Source organism: Equus przewalskii, chromosome 17 (assembly GCF_037783145.1).
Source record: "Equus przewalskii isolate Varuska chromosome 17, EquPr2, whole genome shotgun sequence".
Lineage (NCBI taxonomy): Eukaryota > Metazoa > Chordata > Mammalia > Perissodactyla > Equidae > Equus > Equus przewalskii.
The window spans coordinates 29,259,959-29,277,947 of record NC_091847.1 but is presented as its reverse complement, the minus strand read 5'-3'; positions in this window follow the sequence as shown (position 1 = coordinate 29,277,947).

The following is a 17,989-nucleotide window of genomic DNA, read 5'->3' as shown; positions in this document are numbered from 1 at the left end:
ATATGCAATATACCCCGGGCCTATTAAAGAGATTTTTATGGGTCTCTTTTTTGCAATCTTTGCACCTAGAAGGTTGTAAAGGAAAAAGGGTGCTAACGATGGCCAGCCTCAGCACTGCTGTCACCTCACTGTCTCTGATGTTTGTAAGAAGGCTTAGAAACTCTGGTCTTTTCTCATTTATACAGACTCCTCCCAGGCCATTGATAGAGTTGCTACCTTTAGGCAGTTTGCATGTTCTAATTACAGTTCCCTTAAAATTTACTTGGAGGGCAAACTACTACTCCTATAGTGGGGAGGACAATTAACAAGACAAATCATTTGCCATCTGTGCTGGATGCCAGGAGGCCAGCGGAAAATCATTTTCTTGGAATATCCGTAGTCATTGATGTCTGAGGCTCTTAGGGAACCGACCTTCCCATAGGGCCCTTCTGAGGAAGCAGCATCTGGCTCTGGTGTTTTGCTTCCTACTTGAATGCAGCTAAGAAGCAGGATTCTCTCTCATAGAGAACTCCATATATAAGGATCCTATTCAGGCTCTCTAACGCGCCTGAGGCTGGCTCTAGGAACAGATTGGATTTTCACCTCAAGGCTGCATAGTCAGCCATTTTTTCGCAGTCTCTGCAGGTGGGTGGACGTTTTCTCCTTCTTTGCTCTCTCCTTCCCTCCCGCCCTCCCTCCCTCTCTTTCTCCCTTCTTTCCTTCCTTTGTCTATTCCATTTATTCATATGTAACTCTTTTCTGGGCATGGAGCCTGGCTGGCTTGTTTCATTTTTAACACACTGCCACCCTGTCTTCTGTTTGGAGGTGAGCATTCTGTCCAGAGATGATTAAACATTCTGAGTCCTTTAGGTATGAACACAGGGAGATTGTTGGAGTCTTAAGAAAGCAACGTCAGTGATGACCACTGTAAAAACAGGTTTACCATTAAATCTTATTTACCCAAGAAGAGGCAGTGTTCTCTCTTCAGTGGAAGCTTGGACTTTAGAATTAGTGGCAGGACGTGAGGGGCAGTGTTTGAAAATAAGGAGGAGAAAAGAGTGAAGAGTGTTCCATTCAAGTCAGTGAGCAGTCTCTTTGCTTATAGAGTTACAAATGCAAGAGCCAACTTAGGGACAATCTTATTCAATTTTGAAATCAATAAGCAAATAAATTTAGTTATTTTCATTCCATACACATCTTTAGCAGTGCCAGAATAGTACTATATATAAGGGGGAAATATTGCCTTTTTTGAATAGTCAAAGTTACCCAGATTCCCTTCAGAATAAAAATTTTCCATATATGAAAGAGAGTATAGTATAATGATTGAGAACACAGACTTGGAAGCCAGATTACCCTGGGTTCAAATGTTGGCACTGTATTGTGACTTTCTTAATCTATCTATGGCTCAGTGTCCTAATATGTGTCGTGGGGTTGAAAACACCATATACCTCACAAGATTGTTATGGGGATTAAAAGAGCAAATGTTTATAAAGCAATTAGAATAGTGTCTGCCATATAGCAAGCACCTTAAATGTGTTTTTTGAGTAAATAAAATGTTCAACCCTCTCCAGTAAGATGGAAATTTTAATATTATTGGGAAAGTAGCTTGTACAGCATTATGCCAATGCAGGATGACATTGCTTAGGACTGACTTCCCATGAAAAGAGTTTAGATATACATTTGGTTGATGGTCTATAAATTTTACTGAGTGATTGGGCATTCTGCTCAGTAGTTGGTCCACACTGCTATTTTTCATATAGATTCTGCTTTGCTAAACCTTTTCATTAGATTTGAACAAAATTATGGTCTCAGTTGTTCCCAGGATCTTTCACCATGGAGTCTTGCTATAACAAGCACTTAGATAAATGCATTAAATTATCATTTATTGATAAGTAGCTAAACATGGTGAATTAATTTTTTATTTATACATTAACCTTTAATAGTCATTTAACTTCAGAAATAGTTATAGACATATAGCCTTTCAATATCTTCCAGTTAATATGTTCTAAAATCAATCTTTTCATTTCCAGAAATAAATCCAATTTGGCCATGTCATTTCCCTGATTAGAGGTATTTAGTGTTTCTCCATCATCCACACAAGGTACAATGCAGGTGCCTTAGTTGGCATACATGGCCTTTCATTCTTTCATTTCATTTCATTTTTGCCTAATCTCTTATCATTTCTTCCCTTTCCCCTCACTTAAGCTCTGGAAATATAAAACTTACCAGGGTAATACCTTTCATCTTTGCACCTGACAAAAGCTGTTCTCAGTCGCTATACTATCTGTTCTGACCCCTCACTGTCCACCTTCTACCTCTCCTGTTAGCCCATGGCAAACTCTGATTCAGCCTTTACACTTTAGCTCTGTTCAACCAACTTCTATGGAGACATAAGTTCTCTCCTCCATGCTGTCACTGTAGCAAAAATAAGCTAACCTTGTATAGTGTCTACTGTGTGTGAGGTTGTACCTCAATTGCTTTACATATATTAATTCTTTTAATCCTTGTTATAAACTTGTAAAGCAAATGTTCCCCCATTTAACAGACTAGGAAACTGAGTCACCAAATGGTTAAACAAGTTACCCAAGGTCATACTGTTGATTGATTACAGAGTCAGTTGGAAGTGCTCTGCACTACACTGAAGCTTGCAGACTTTTTCCACTTATCAGATCTTAGTAAGTATTTGTCTATGTGGCTCTTTGTTTTGGTAAATACCTCTGTGACCTACTAAGATCCTTGACATCATAGATGCTCAATCAATGTTTGCAAAATGATTTCTCATTCACGAAAACAGTTTGAAAATTAGTAGGTACAATTATTGAATTCAAAGAAGCTTGTATGATTTCTCAAATCTCCACTGCTCTTTCCCATATGTTTTTTAATATGGTTTCAGATTAGGAAAAAACCACAGCAATGATCTTATCCATTATTTTCTTTCCAAAATATGTGAATCTTTGCAATTGAACTAGAGACTGGGCCTCCTCGTGTCTCTTTTAACTTGATATTGCCAACCACTCACTGGCCTAGCCGTCTTTTTGTTCTGACTACAATAGTCCCAGACACCAAGTTTGCTTGTGATCGTGGGCTTATAACACATTTCCTCAACCTTGAAGACAGAACTAGCTCTGCTTTAAACTTTCTAGCCAAAGCGGGAAGAATTGAAATAAGAATGAATCCTAGAATGTTGCCACATTCTAAAAAAGTATTTTAATAACATGGCACCAAGATGTTCTGCTTTTGACATAACGTGTAAATTCATTTTTCAGTAGTAGGGAAAGTCATGTATAAGACGACAGTAAATATCAGCACGTTGTAGGGGGATGACTCGGTTAAGTTGCTCTCGTCTCAATTCCCAATTTCTATATTATGTTTTCCTGTAGGTCTGATTGATTTTCTTTCTGGCATTTAACAGTTTACTCCATTGTCCTTTGTAGAAATCCCACAAGCTCTTACCTCACTCCTCCTTTCTTTAGCAAGACTTCATGGTGCTTTAACTGGGATCACATAGAAAACATGACAACATCTTCGTCAAGATAAAAAGCATCTGTAGCCATCTCCATATTGACAAAAAACCTTGTCAACTCACTTTAAATGTGGATCAAACGGATTGGTTACTGACAGGAGACCGCTTAAATTCATCTGTATTTTTATGCTTAAGTTCACGCTTTATTTTTTCACCTGGTTGTTTTGACCCCAAGGAGACACAACTTGGGGGCAACTGGATAAATTAAGCATGGTCAAATTTCTGTTTGTTTCAAATATTCCTAGTCTCCATGTAACAGCCATAGAAAAATAACTCAGGAATTTACCAGTGAGAGTCCTGGTTTTTAAAATTAGAATGGTGGGGTCTTTCTTTCTTACCAAATTTGACAGGGCCTGTGCACGAATGCGTGGGCGTAGATTGTATTACTAGAATGATCTTGTATCCTCTCTAGTCTGGAGTTCCATCTCCATCCCTTTCCTCCATTTTGCTTCTCCAGGAAGCTTTCCTATGTGATTTCCTGTCGCATGGATACAGTTTTTTCCCATTCTAAGTTCAGCTAAGTCTCACAGGTCTCGCTCTGAAGATTTCAAACTTCATACTTCTTGCAAAAGATATTTTCTCTCATAATTATTATTCTCACTACCTCAGGAATAAAATACAAAAAAAAAAAAAAAAAGGGAATGTCTCTAATAGGTGAATGCAAATCCTTAAAACAAGACTATGAACTTTATAAAGCATGCTACTTTTGCTTATGAATTCTTTCAGCTGAATCAACCTACAAATTATCTAAATGGTAAACAGCAGGAAATAGAATAAAGTAGCCAGAATAGTATGAATACAAAGAAAGTAAATCATATTGTTTGTTTTGCCACATTTTCTGCAATGTGTTGCTTAGCATGGGAGAAGCTTTTCAAATTTTTGAGACTGCGTGTAAGTACGATAATACCCATTGGCAGCACTGTCAGAGTGCATTCCGATTGATAAGCTCTGTATGTTGGAAGCCAGGTTTATGAACACAGATAACGTCTCTCTGCTCTCTGTCAACTTTACTTCCTACCAGAAACCAAACACTGCTATTTTACTATTTTAAACTGAAAGACAAAAGTTCCTGCCAGCTGTGGATTCCACCCCTACTCCTCAATTTGCTTGATCTTGTTGATTTGTCTCTGACCACATCTAGGTGAATGACTTTTTTCTCCCTTCTCTTCCTCCAACATCAGCTCTTTTTCCCTGCCTGTGAGACCCTGGATGAGCTACAAATCAAAGAAGACACTCATGAACGTCTTAGATTATTGTTATCCATCCATTCTACCAAAAAATATCTTAAAGTACATTTTACTGTGGTTACAGTAACATTCATAAACTTTACAATATCTTATTTTCATTTGTATGGATACATTTCCGTTCAAATAGTGTCTTATGCTAACTTATATTAATTTTTCTCTTTGAGGAATCGCAGCATCTTTGTAAACTCTAGAGAATTATGTAGTTCCTACAAGTCTACAAACTCAAGTATTGCTGCTGCACCCTGCCTGGTCGCCTCTTAGTCCATAGGTTGGGAAGTAAGAGGGTGATAAAAGTGTCTTAAACTCCTTTAATACTTTTATTTTCCTCAGAGTAGGGTAAAGATTTAAGCAGATTATAAGTCATTAATTAGCTTGCTAACAGAAGAGGGTCTGGTAAGGCATGCCTTCTGATGCCAAATATCCTTCTGTCTTTGCTCAGTGGTTAAGGTTTCCAGAGAGAGAGGCCTCAGGGCATGAACATGCCATGTTCATTGGATATTTCTTAGCAGCTTTGCCCAAGGTGGCCCTTGTCCTACCCAGTCTCATTGTCTTTCCCTAAGGGTACAATTTGAATCAACATTCCTTACTTGTTGAAGACTCCAAGAAGTTACTTGACCACTTAATCTTTTGAGAGATCAAAATGTGTGAAGTTTTAATCTGCATAGCTCTAAGGTTTAGAAGGCATTTTCTGGTTTATGGGAATTTCATATCAGATGGGTGGCCCAGCTTGATATGTTAAATATGTTGAAGTGATTTTCTTAAGGACCTCAGTGCAAAGAAAATCTGGAAGAGAAGAGCTATAGCAACTTCATACAGAACTATAAAACCATCATGGTGATTCATCAACAGAGAATGTGGGCACACGTTCAAACAGATTATGTTGTAGAACTCTTGATTCCAGGGCCTTGGGTAAGACTCCAAGAAGTATTCTTAGAAGTTGATTTCGATGACTGATTTAGAAATAGGGTTAATGGATTTTGGAAGAAATATTAGAATGGAAGTAGTAAATGAGGCAGCTTGACTTGTTTAAAGTAAATTGTTAATCAGGCCCAGAAGTTGTGCTAACAAAGAAAATCAAAATTAAACACTTGGAAAGAAACTATGCAAAGCATTTTAGTGACAAAATAGATGAAGAAATAAGAAGATGCATTTAAGAAAACCGTCTTTAAATGAAAAGGCAACATGAAGAGTTTAATTAATAGCAAATTAAGAGTAACGAAAAAAATCACAAAGGTACAGCATTAAGAAAACCCTCCTAGAGAGGATAGGAACTAAAGGAAGGTGTGTTGTAGACAGACTGGAAAGTACTCAGTCATACACTGTGTCTAGACAGCATTTCCAACTCAACTAGTCCCAACCCAAATTGTGTGTTTATTGTAGTCAAGTTCTGAGCAATTGGATTTAATTTGAACTTTACAGACTTAATATAATGAGATAAAAGATGAGATGCTATCCTCGGGTCAATATGGATATACACAAAACTTTAAACAACATAGTGATACTTCTCCAGGATAAGAAAAATGTGAGCATTTATCTTATTGAAAGAGTATATTGAACACCATGAGGATAGCAGATAGCATCTTCCATGATGCTGCCCAGTGTAACATGTTGTCTTAGTAACTGAGAGGCTTTTGATTCCTCCAGTGGCCATGTAAACTTTGTTTTCAACTTTTTTGTCTAGTCAAGTTATAATCACAGTATTCGGATGCACTACAAAGAGACTTCTCTGGACTTAAATGTGATTTGGGATGGTGAGGATTCCAAAGGCCTTGCTCAGGAGGCAACATAAATGTAGGATGGAAGACTGTGCCACAGGAGGGGCAAGTGTGACTTTTCCGCATTCAGTTTTAAGTCTCTGCATATAGAGGAAGCCATGAAGGATTCACGGTTACTTCTTGGGATAGAAAGTTATGCCATGTAAGTGGAATGCACTTTCCTAATTCCAGATAACTTTATTTATTCACCCTGGGCCAACAGGATCTTAGGTACTACTTTGCTATCCTTGTTATGCGGGTTGCTCATTTGAGCAGTTATTCATTCTTTGTTCACTGATTCAACACATCTTTTTGGAGTACATCAGCCCATTCATGCTAGTCTGTTAGTAAACTGTTTGCTTAATGTGTGCGTTTCTGGTCATTCCAAATATAAACTATGTTAGGGCATAGGTGAGCTTATATTTTCTTTGTATTCCCCCATTCTCCCAAATCAGTTCTTGGCATGTAGTAAGCAGTTAATGCCTACCTAATTAGTTTGGTTTAATTGAAATAACATTCAGAAGATGTGTGGATTTCAACTGAATAAATAAAAGTATTAGAATAACTCATTTCCACAATAAATGAGACCAGGGAAGTGAAACTTTTCATTCCAAGGGCAATAGTGGAGAGACATTAATTACCCCGTCAATGTCATGTTTGAAAGAGAAGGCTTGTTTTCAAAAGAGTCCTGGCACAAAAGGAAGCCCAGAACTCTTTCCTGAATTGTTCTTAAAACTATAATCCAGGGAAGAAGCTGAAACAGGTAAATAAAGAACTCAGTCAAGTGTCAGGTTTCAGGAAGGCGAGTTCACTCACAGGGCAACTGTATAACTATGTTTGATAACCTTCTTTGGTTGGCTCTTTTAGTACGTTGTCCATATTTGACTGTATGTGGCAAATTTTACCCAAATATAGTGGGATGTTTCAGTGAAGAACCTCAGATGACCCGAGGCATCTAACCAAGGCCTTTACAGTTAGGTTAGAGAAGCAGTTAGTGGTGCCATGTCAGGCTTAAAAGCAATGGGACAGCAGTAGAGAGAAGTGTAGGAGAAACAGAACCTACTGACTTTGCTGGAGGTCAGCTCTGCCTTTATGCATATGAGCCTGGTACTTAGAAACATAATGAACTCTTGGCTTGGGGGAATCTTTCAAAGATGTGTGTTTTCCATGATGAGACTTGAGTTGTTGTGAATAAGGAGATGACGTTCTTATTATTGTTGTGACATATTGTAGCAGTGGGATGGGACTGAAGGTTTTAAAAAGGGGAATCCCCATGTCATCCCTGCCATTTCCTGAAAGATTCCTCTATCTTTTGGTCTGGATTTGACTTTAGTCACAGAAAGCTGCTCTTGCTGGTGATCCAAGCTGGAGGAGCCATGGAAGAGGAGGCAACATCCAATTTCTATAATGTGCAACCTTCTTACTTCTCAAGATCAGGTTATTCTCATGCCACCTCAGCATGTGAAAATTACTTAACTTTTCCTAGCTACTCCCAAAGAACTTTTCCACTATATTCTTTCTGCCTCTCTTGGCAGCTCTCCTTAGCGAGATCTTGCCATGTCTTTTCCTCTCTTAGAGGATAACTTCTTTCTCTTCCATCAAATATTTGCTAGACATCACCAATTGATTATTATAACCTATATAACTTTCTGATTCATGACACAGGACTTTTTCTCCATAATGTCTTTTTCTAGAACTTAAGTTTTAAAATACATTCAACTAGATGAAATCAGGTTTAAAAAATATTCTGGGGACAACCTAAAGAAGGAAAAAAAATCGTAAACTTTTTTTTAAAAGGGCACCCAAAAATATGTGCAATGAAGACAAACCATTTAGTCTTGGTCGTGGCAAGGAAGCATATGGAACGATTCCACGCATACGCTATCTCAAATGTTGTGAACAGGTTGCATCCCAGAGCTGTTTGTTTGGGATCTGGAAAGTATTCTCTCATAGAAACAGTGTGTTGATTGGGGATTAGGGTGCCAGGCTAACCCACAGGAGCTTACTTAATTCACGCGGGAGAACTGCAGTACGCAGTGTCACACCACCTGGGAAGAGCAATCAGGTAGCCTTGAGAGTTAGATGGAAGAATCACGGCTTTTCCCCTTTCCTACAGATGGTCCAGAGCAAAAAGTTGAAACCTGTGAGATTTACCCTGAGCATCCTTCTACAACCCTCTCTCAGTGCTGCTCTGGCAGTCCTAGCACACCCTTAACCTGCCCTTAGGCACCTGTACTCAGGTGCCTTGCCAACCATTTCCACCCTATTTTAAAGGATCTACCTTCCTTCATCCCTCAATTTGCAGTTTTCTCAGTATATTTGCACTCAGATAGGTGCTAAGAACAGATAATCAGAACCAGCTAAATCACATTATGGTGTGGGAAGCCTACAGTTTCTCTGCCAGTTTTTTCTTTTTCTTTTCTTTTTTTCTTTTGAGGGAGATTAGCCTTGAGCTCACATCTGCCGCCAATCCTCCTCTTTTTGCTGAGGAAGACTGGCCCTGAGCTAACAACCATGACCTTCTTCCTCTACTTTATATGTGGGATGCCTGACACAGCATGGCTTGACAAATGGTGCGTTGGCAGTAACCAGGATCCGAACCAGCGAACCCTGGGCCACCGAAGTGGAGCATGTGAACTTAACAGCTGCGCCACCGGGCCGGCCCCTGCCAGTATATTTTAAAAAGAGACTTGTTGACCCAAATGTGTAATTTTGGATAAAATGATGCACTTAAGACCAATGGAGGAGTTGTTGGTTTGCAGGGATATGAGAAGCATCATCCAAGTTAGTCAACTTTCAATTCCCACCATTTAAAAAATTATCTATCTATCTATCTATCCATCTATCTATCTATCTATCTATCATCTATCTATCTATATTTCTCTATCTCCTGCCCTGAACTACTTATTTGAATTTGTACTACAGATTCATATGCTTCAGCTCTCAGTTTTGTCTGACACCTCAAGACAATATGTAATTTGTCTCAGGGTAACTAACACTACCTACTGAAAGGAGGAAGTCCAAGTCGGTGGATTTGCCCAATAAAAGTTTATTGCTGTTCACACAAAGTCCTGTGAAAGTTGGGCAGCTCTTCTCTAACAGAGGAATCGGCTTGCTCCATCATCTCATAGTCCTTCAATTCCACCTGTTAAAGAAAGAACATGAAAGACCAAGCTGGGTGCTCCAGAGGCAGACTGGACACATGACACATAGTTTCCCTGCCCATTGTTGCATTGGCCACACTCCATCACAGGGTCCAATCCGACTGCAAGGGAACCCGGAAATGCAGAGGTACACACGGATAGGGTAAAGGTTAGCACTCTCTGCCACACTCTTACAATTGGGTGTTTGCCCTTAGAGTAAGTCACTCATCTTTTCCATGGATCTTTCCTACCTGAAACCGAAAGTTATTTGAAGCTCCCATGTTCCTTCCCCTCACTTCCTGATACAGGGACAACTATGTTATGTGTGTGTGTGTGTGTGTGTGTGTGTGTGTGTGTGTGTTTTAGCCTGGCTAACATATGACATGACTTATGGCAGTGAAATGGGCAGGAAGGCAGGTAGAGGTGGCTAGTGGAATAACGTAGGAAATGGGAAGAAATGAGCAACATATGTAGAAGCTGGAAAGGCCTGGAAGGTTATTGGTACATCATGGTTCCTAAATCAGGGACTCTCTCTCTGGTCCTCATTTGTTTGTTTGCTTTAATAGCAGCTAGTGAAATCACTCCTCTTTTCTCTGCCAGTTACTTCTTCACATAATTGTTCAGATACAAACAGTACATCCTTAGGTGCAGGGTCCAAGATGATTGTTTCCAACTCTTTAAATTTTAGGTAACTCCAAATATGTAGGTAACTGTCTATATAGTGCAAGTTTTAATAAGTATACAGCACTGAGAATTATGGAGGAGAGAGTCACTCCACTTGACTTCACTATGTGCTGGTGTAGACATCCTGGGAATTCCTATCAAGGTTAGTTACTTGTGAAATGGAAAGTGAATAGTATCTAACATCTTAATGGGTGTACACAGTAGGTTCTGAGTTTGGTAATATAAATCAGGAAACACTCAGATTCCTGCTTGAGTGGACCTTCCTCTGAATGTTTACTGTTTTCTTACTATAGAATTACCAATATTCCTTCAATTGATTTAAAACTTCTAATTTTACTTTTAAAGCTCGAATATTGTATGCTGTTTGTTTATTTTATCTTCCTTTTCACTGCAATTTCCTTTATTTATTTTTAATTTTCCAACCATACTTCTCATATAAGCAAAAATAGCTGCATGCTACAAAGAAGATGCAAAGAGCAGAGCTGATATTAGAACACAGAGCGATTGACCTAGCTTGGAAAGGGAGAAAAAGTTACGTGTGCATGCAGAAACATTAGTATGGAGTGTTTTTCTGTAGCTAAAATGGAAATACGTCAGCTCCCAGACAAGTATCAATCACAGATGTATTAAAACTCAGGTTATGAAGTATGTGTAACAAAAGGTAACGTCTCTACTGACAATACATAGACATACTAAATCTGGGAAGAAAGAAGTCTTCTTCTGCACTGCGGTATCCTACACTTTAGAATTTTTAGGATACTTTCATCTACTTTATTTCATTTGATCTTCGCAACAACCTCAAGAGTATGTAGGACATGAATTATTATGCCCATTTCATAGTTAAAGCAGATGAGACCAGACCCCATCTTGTTTGGGTCACATTCTCTTTAAGTGGTTGGATCAGAAATGGAGCTCTCTTCCCCTGACACTTAGTATAATTTTCCTTGTGCTATACTGTGGGGAATTAGAATTTGCCACCCCAAAATGTGTCTCTTTGGCTTAATTAGTATTAGGAAAAAAAAGACTCAAAAAGAAACTTTGAACTTCCCCCTAACTGCATAAAGAATTTAAGATAGAAGGCCTGTCCCAGGAAGGAACTATCACTATAGATAACTCTAGCTGTGGTAGACAGGAAGGCACCCATCAAGACTCATTTTTATCAAAGTTCTCTCTTGGGTTCCAGTGTCTGTTGACGGCCCAGCAAACATTTGTTTACCGAACATTTGCTTTTCCATCTCCATTTAAATTGCCTCCCTTGCCTTTGAAATCCCAAACCACACCTCCAACATCTTCCTTTGTGTTTAGCAGAAGATGGTATTTAAGGTGGTGACTTCAGCCATTTTGGCAAGCTACCCAGTTTTCCTGGGTTTCTCCCATGTTATTAAATTTGTTTGATTTTTCTCGTGTTATTCTGTTTCATGGCAATTTAATTCTTAGACTGACCAGAAGAACCTAGAGGGAAGAGGAATAGTTCTTCCTCCTCTTCAATAACAACCTGGAATTTTCCCATCATCATGCTAAGACCCAGCTGCTAGGAACACTACTCATTTCTCGTTTTCTCCAACAGCAGCTTTCTCATCTCTAGGGAGAGTCTTTCTCTTGATTTTCATTCCCTTTTCCTGGAATGTGGAAATAATCATATTCACTGCTCTTTGGTGAGCACACAGAGTGGGCCCACCATAATAGTTAAAAAGCATCATTATCATCCTTGTTATCATTGTTATCATTGTCACACCTCGTATGCAATCTTTAAGCAGACCTGTGGCTCTGTGTCCAAAGTATACCCTAAATTCCACCACGTCTTGCCACTTCTGCCATGACTACATGTCTAGTTTGTACTCTTGCAGTAGTTTCCTGACTCATCTCCCTGCTTCCCATCTCCCTGAGCCCCCTTCCGAGTCTGATCTCCCCACAGCAGGTAGGCCATCCCTGCTTCCCCTGCTCAAAACCTCCCAGGCTCCTGATCAGCCTCAGAATGAAATCTTCCACACCATCCTACAAGATATGCCCTGGGAACCTTTTCACTACATTTCCCACCACACCTCCCTTAGCTCACCTTCCTCAGCCCCATTTGCCCTCTCCTTTCCCTTTAATGTGACAAACATTCACTTGCCACTGCCTGGAACTCTTTCCTTGCAAATGTGTGCCTGGCTGCCTTCCTATGTTTGGTAGGGTCTCATCACAAAGACACCTCTTCAAAGAGGCCTTTTGGGACCATCCTATTTAGCCAAGTTTCATCCAACACACACCATCACTTTTATCCCTTATCACTACTTATTATATTAGAAATATTTTTATTCATTCATTTTCTGTCTTCACTGGAATGTGAACTCCATGAGGATAGGAACTTTGTTTGATTTGTCCTTATATTTCCAGTGCCTAGAGAAGTGTCTGGCATATAATAGGCATCTCATAAATATTTACTTAATGGGCAAATTTGTTGAAAGAATGAATGACTCATGGGATAAGGCCAGTTGAGGCTTCCTATGGCTTGGCTATATAGAGGAAGAAGACATTTCCTCTACCTACTCAGGGTCTTTCTGGCTGGACAACGAATTAAATTCACATGAGACAGAATAATTGGAGAAAATTAAACAAAGCTTTATAACATGTATACATGGGAGAGACCCAGAAAAACTGAGTAACTTGCCAAAATGGCAGAAGCTCTCACCTTAAATATCATCCTCAGCTAAAGACAAAGGAGGAGGTTGGAGGTGGGGGGAGTCATTTATGGGAGGTTACCAAAAAAACACAGTAAACAAGAGTAAGGTTATTATGCAGATTTAAGTTCTTGCCTTCTGCATTGATAAGAGTTTCTAGAGATAAGGTCATCCCCCCTTCTTCCTGGTACAGAGAGGGAGATACCTTTACAGATGGGGATTTCCTTTATAAATGTAAATGTCTCTTAACAAAGGGTAAGTAAATTCTACTTTTCAGAGCTTCTCTCATGTCTGCAGTTTTTAAAAGTAACCAGCCCAAAATAATCCTCATGCCAAAGAGACCTATTTTGGGGTAGCCAATTCCAGTCCCCTACAGCTATTTCATAGCTAGATAACATTGTCTATTATTTAACTTCTCTTAGCCTCAATTTTCACATGTGTAAAATGGTAATTACAATAGTCTCTGCCTCATTATTAGTTTGCAATGAACTTTAAGTGAGATCTTTCACTTACATTGCTTCATAGGTGCCTGATATATGATAGGCACTCAAAACTTTTTGACAGCTATTGACTCTGCTACTCATGAATAAAATGCAATTTTCTTATTCTCAGTGGAAGTTTGCCCATCCATTTAGAACATGCAATCAATGGAACGAGTGACTCAGCTCTTAATTCAAGCTGTACAGAATCTTGGATCTCAATTTTTGGAAATTGCACAATTGTCTTTCAATAGAAAATGTGACAAAAACATGTTCAGGTTTTGTGGACCACCTTTGTTTTCACTTTCTCTGCCAGTAATGTGGCTTTCTTTTCAGAGTTCTGGTTAGAGGCTGATGAACCCTTTATTTCACCTGATTTAACACCTGGTGCCAGGAGGGTCTCACGTTAGATTTTCGGGAAGAGGTTTTGTGAAAGTAGGATTACACACATTTGCTTGAGTGAAGGGCTGAGTTTGGGCTTGAAGCCAGTCATGCTGGGAACAATGGTCCAATTTTGCTTCCCCAAGCTCCTTGTTTTATGGGCTTTCTTAAAGAAGTCCAGAATCACCTCACACTTCCATAGCCTAGGCCTGGCCCTGATGTGCCTTCTGGATGCTCAGCCTAGTGGTCCTGCTGACTCACTCCAAGGCTAAGGCTGGATGGCTCCTGAGTCCTCTCTGCATGCGCTTTCTCTCTGATGGAGGCACACCTGTCGCAGGAGCTTCAGGTATTCAACAGGCTGTGGCTGCTCCTAGGGCTGCTGTAAGTACCAGCTTCATGGCAGAGAGATCTAACAGAGGAAAAAGTTCCCCAGAAACCTCATCACAGCAACATTTGTGGGAAGTCAAGAAAGATATATCAGAGAGGACCTGAGCTTGAGGGGTTTATAATCCTTGCAGGAGACAGAGTGTGTCTTTAAAAAGAAAATGTTCGGGTCAGGGTAAAACATTGTGAGACTCTTCTGAATGATTTGATAGAAAGTGCTTAAGGACACACAAGGTTGGAGGATTCCTGAGGGAAAGGTTTGAGACACACAAGTTCTTGTTTGATGTACTCCCACCTAAAGCCAGCGTTTTCTACAGCTGTGGGAGCAAAGATGGGGACAATACTTGTCAAAACCCTAGAGTTCAGCAGAATCCCTTGAGAGGCTTGTAAAACATACAGCTTCTTGGTCCCACTCTCAGAATTCCTTATTTAATACATCTGTAGTCAGGCCCAGGCACCTGCTCTCACCATCACCTTTTCCCTCCTCTCTCTACTCCCCTCCTTCTTTTCCTTCTTCTCCATCTCCTCTTCCTTCTTTTTTCTTTTAATATATTTTATTGACATACAATTAATGTAAATAAATGCACATACTTGGGGATTCAGTTCAATGAATTTTAACAATTGTGTACAGCAATATAACTACTTTCCAAAACAAGATACAAAATATGACCATCACTATAGCGAGTTTGCTTGTGCCCCTTTCTAGAAAATTCCATTTCCCTAACCTCCACCCCCTTTCCCAATTTCTGATTTCTAGCCACAGCTTACCTCAGTCTGTTCTTGGATTTTATATAAATGGAATTATATAGTATGTACAGTTTTTTATCTGGCTTTTTTCATTCAACATAATTTGTGGGGGGGTTTCATCGATGTTATTGTATCAGTAGTCAGTTCCTTTTTAAAATTTCTGTCTAATATCCCATTGTTTGAATAATCCACAAATTGTTTATTATTTTTGCTTTGATGGGCATTTAGATTTTCAGTTTTTGGCTATTATGAATAAGTCTGCTATAAACATTCTTATAAATTTCTTTCTTTCTTTTTGTGAGGAAGATTAGCAGTGCATAGGTCCACACCTAGGATCCAAACCGGCAAACCCCGGGCCACCAAAGTAGAACGTGCGAACTTAACTGCTGCACCACTGGGCTGGCACCTCTTATAAATTTCTTTCTGTGAACATAAGTTTTTGTTTCTCCTGGGTAAATATCTGGGAGAGAAATTATTGGCTTGTACAATAGATACATGTTTAAATTTATGAGAAACCACTAGGCACTTCTCTGAAATTGGTGCATTATTTTATACCCTCAACAATAACGCAGGAGAGTTCCAGTTGCTCCATATCCTCACCAAGGCTGGGTGTTGTTAGATTTGTTTATTATAATTAAAAACGTTCAGTACCTGTTCATTTATTTATTTGTCATTTATAATATCTTCTTTATTGAAACGTATGTTCAAATCATTTGGATTTTTTGGTGGGGTTCTTTGTCTCTTTATTATTCATTTTTATGGGTCCTTTATGTATTCTGGATACAAGTTTTTTGTCAGATATGTGTGTTACAAATATTTTTCCCAGTCTGTAGCCTATCATTTTTTAAGATTGTTTTTGCTTAGTAGACATTTTTAATTTTTGTTGTTTAATTTATCAATTTTTTTTATGGTTAGTGCATTTTGAAGGTTCTTTCAAGAAACCTTGCTTTCCACAAAATTGCAAAGACAGTCTCCTCTATTTTTTTCTAGAAGGTTTATAGTTTAGGACTCCAATCAATTTAAATTTGTGTGTGTGTGTGTAATGAGGTAGGAGGTTGAATTCATTTTTTAAATACAGTTACTTAGTTCTTCCAGAAACACTTGATAAAAACATTTGGCTTAACGTGATACCTTGTGTTTTGGCATTTTAGTAAGTACTTTAGATGGTTCTGATGCAGAACATTCAAGGATTGTTTAGTATACACTGCAGTGGAGGAAAAGTGAGTGGTGTTTATTTTGCTTTCCTATGGGAGAAAATTACTAACCATGGAATAATATTATCAATACTCAGTAGGAGAGATTAAACTTAAACTTTTGCTGCTTTATCTTGATTATAATGAACACTTTATGTCAAATTTAATCTTTACAACAATCCTATGGAATGGATATTATTATCTACATATGAAGATATAGAGGCTCAGAGAACTTCATTCTCTTGTCCAAAGATGTCCTTTAGTAAATATGGAAGCCAAAATTCAAACTCTGGTTTTCTGTCTCTAGAGCCACTCTGTTCATCAGTGTGTTCTCTCTGCCTTCTTCCATGGTCTACTGACTTTGTTTCACTATTCATACCTGAATATACCAATTCCTTAATGCAGTAGTCCTAAAACATTCTTCTCTCAGGTCTACTTTCTACTCTTAAAAATTATTGAGGACTTCAAAGAGCTTTTGTTATGTGGGTAATATCTATTTACATTTAGTGTATTAGAAATTAAAACTGAGAAACTTTCAAAATACTGATCAATTTACTCCAAAACAGTAACTAATCCATTGCAGGTTAACATAACATACTTTAATGAAAGGTATTTTCCAGAAAAATGATTAGTGAGAAATAATTAATAAAAGCATTGTTTTACTTTTTTGCTGATCTCTTTAATATCTGGCTTAATAGTAGATATCTGTATTCTCATATCTGCTTCATTTAATCTGTTGAGACATGTTCTTTTTGTTAAAGTACAGTACAGTCATGTGTCACTTAACAACGGGGATATGTTCTGAGAAATGGTTCTGTCATTGGGTGAACATCATAGAGTGTTCTGAAGAGGAATAAAATTTGCCACCCCAAAATGTGTCTCTTTAACATGAGGATTATTTTTATTTTGAGAAACAAAAGACTCAGAAAGTTTTTCTTGTTACCTTCCCCTTGACTGCATAGAAGAATTCAGATAAAAAAATCTTAGGAAGTGAGCTATTACCTTAGCATGACATGAACTAGGTGATAGACAGGGAGGAACCTAGAAAAGCCTGTTTGTTGGGTTCCCCTCTGTGTTCTTCTGTTTCTGTGTGGCCAAACACTTGTTTTACAAACATTTTCTCCTTTTCACCTACCTGTGAATTGCCTTCCTTCCCTTTGAAGTCCCTGAGTCTCCCCATCCCCAACATATTCTTTTGTCTTTAAGTGAGGATGGTATTTAAGGTGAGGGCTTTGGCCGTTTGACAAGTTACTCAGTTTTCCTGGGTTTCTCTCATATAACATGTTATTAAACTCTTGTTTGTCTTTTTTCCTGTTAATGTCTCATGTCAAATTAATTCTTAAACAGCTAGAAGAATCTAGACGGGCAGAGAAAAATTTCTTCCTCCACTACGGTACTTACACAAACCTAGATGGTATAGCTTACTATACACCTGGTACTAATCTAGTGGAATCACCGTTGTATATGTGATCCATCATTGACCAGAACATGATTATGTGGCACATGACTGTATGTGAAGAAAATCTGGCCACACAGATATACGTGGCTGGAAAAAGAAGTATTTTAATAGCCTTTTGGGATGATTATGGCTATTCTTTGAGACTACATCACACCCCAACAAATGGTAGTTTCTTAAATATTTAAAATTTGAGTTCTACTTAAATTTGTTGCAGTGTAGAATCTGAAACTACAGTTCATATTGAGGAGCTTTTTGTATGCAGTTTAGGTGAATATTTTATCCATGCATCATTGTGTCACAACATGCATTGGTCGTTTGGAAATGACCAGTTCACTAAGATATACAGATTCTGGTGG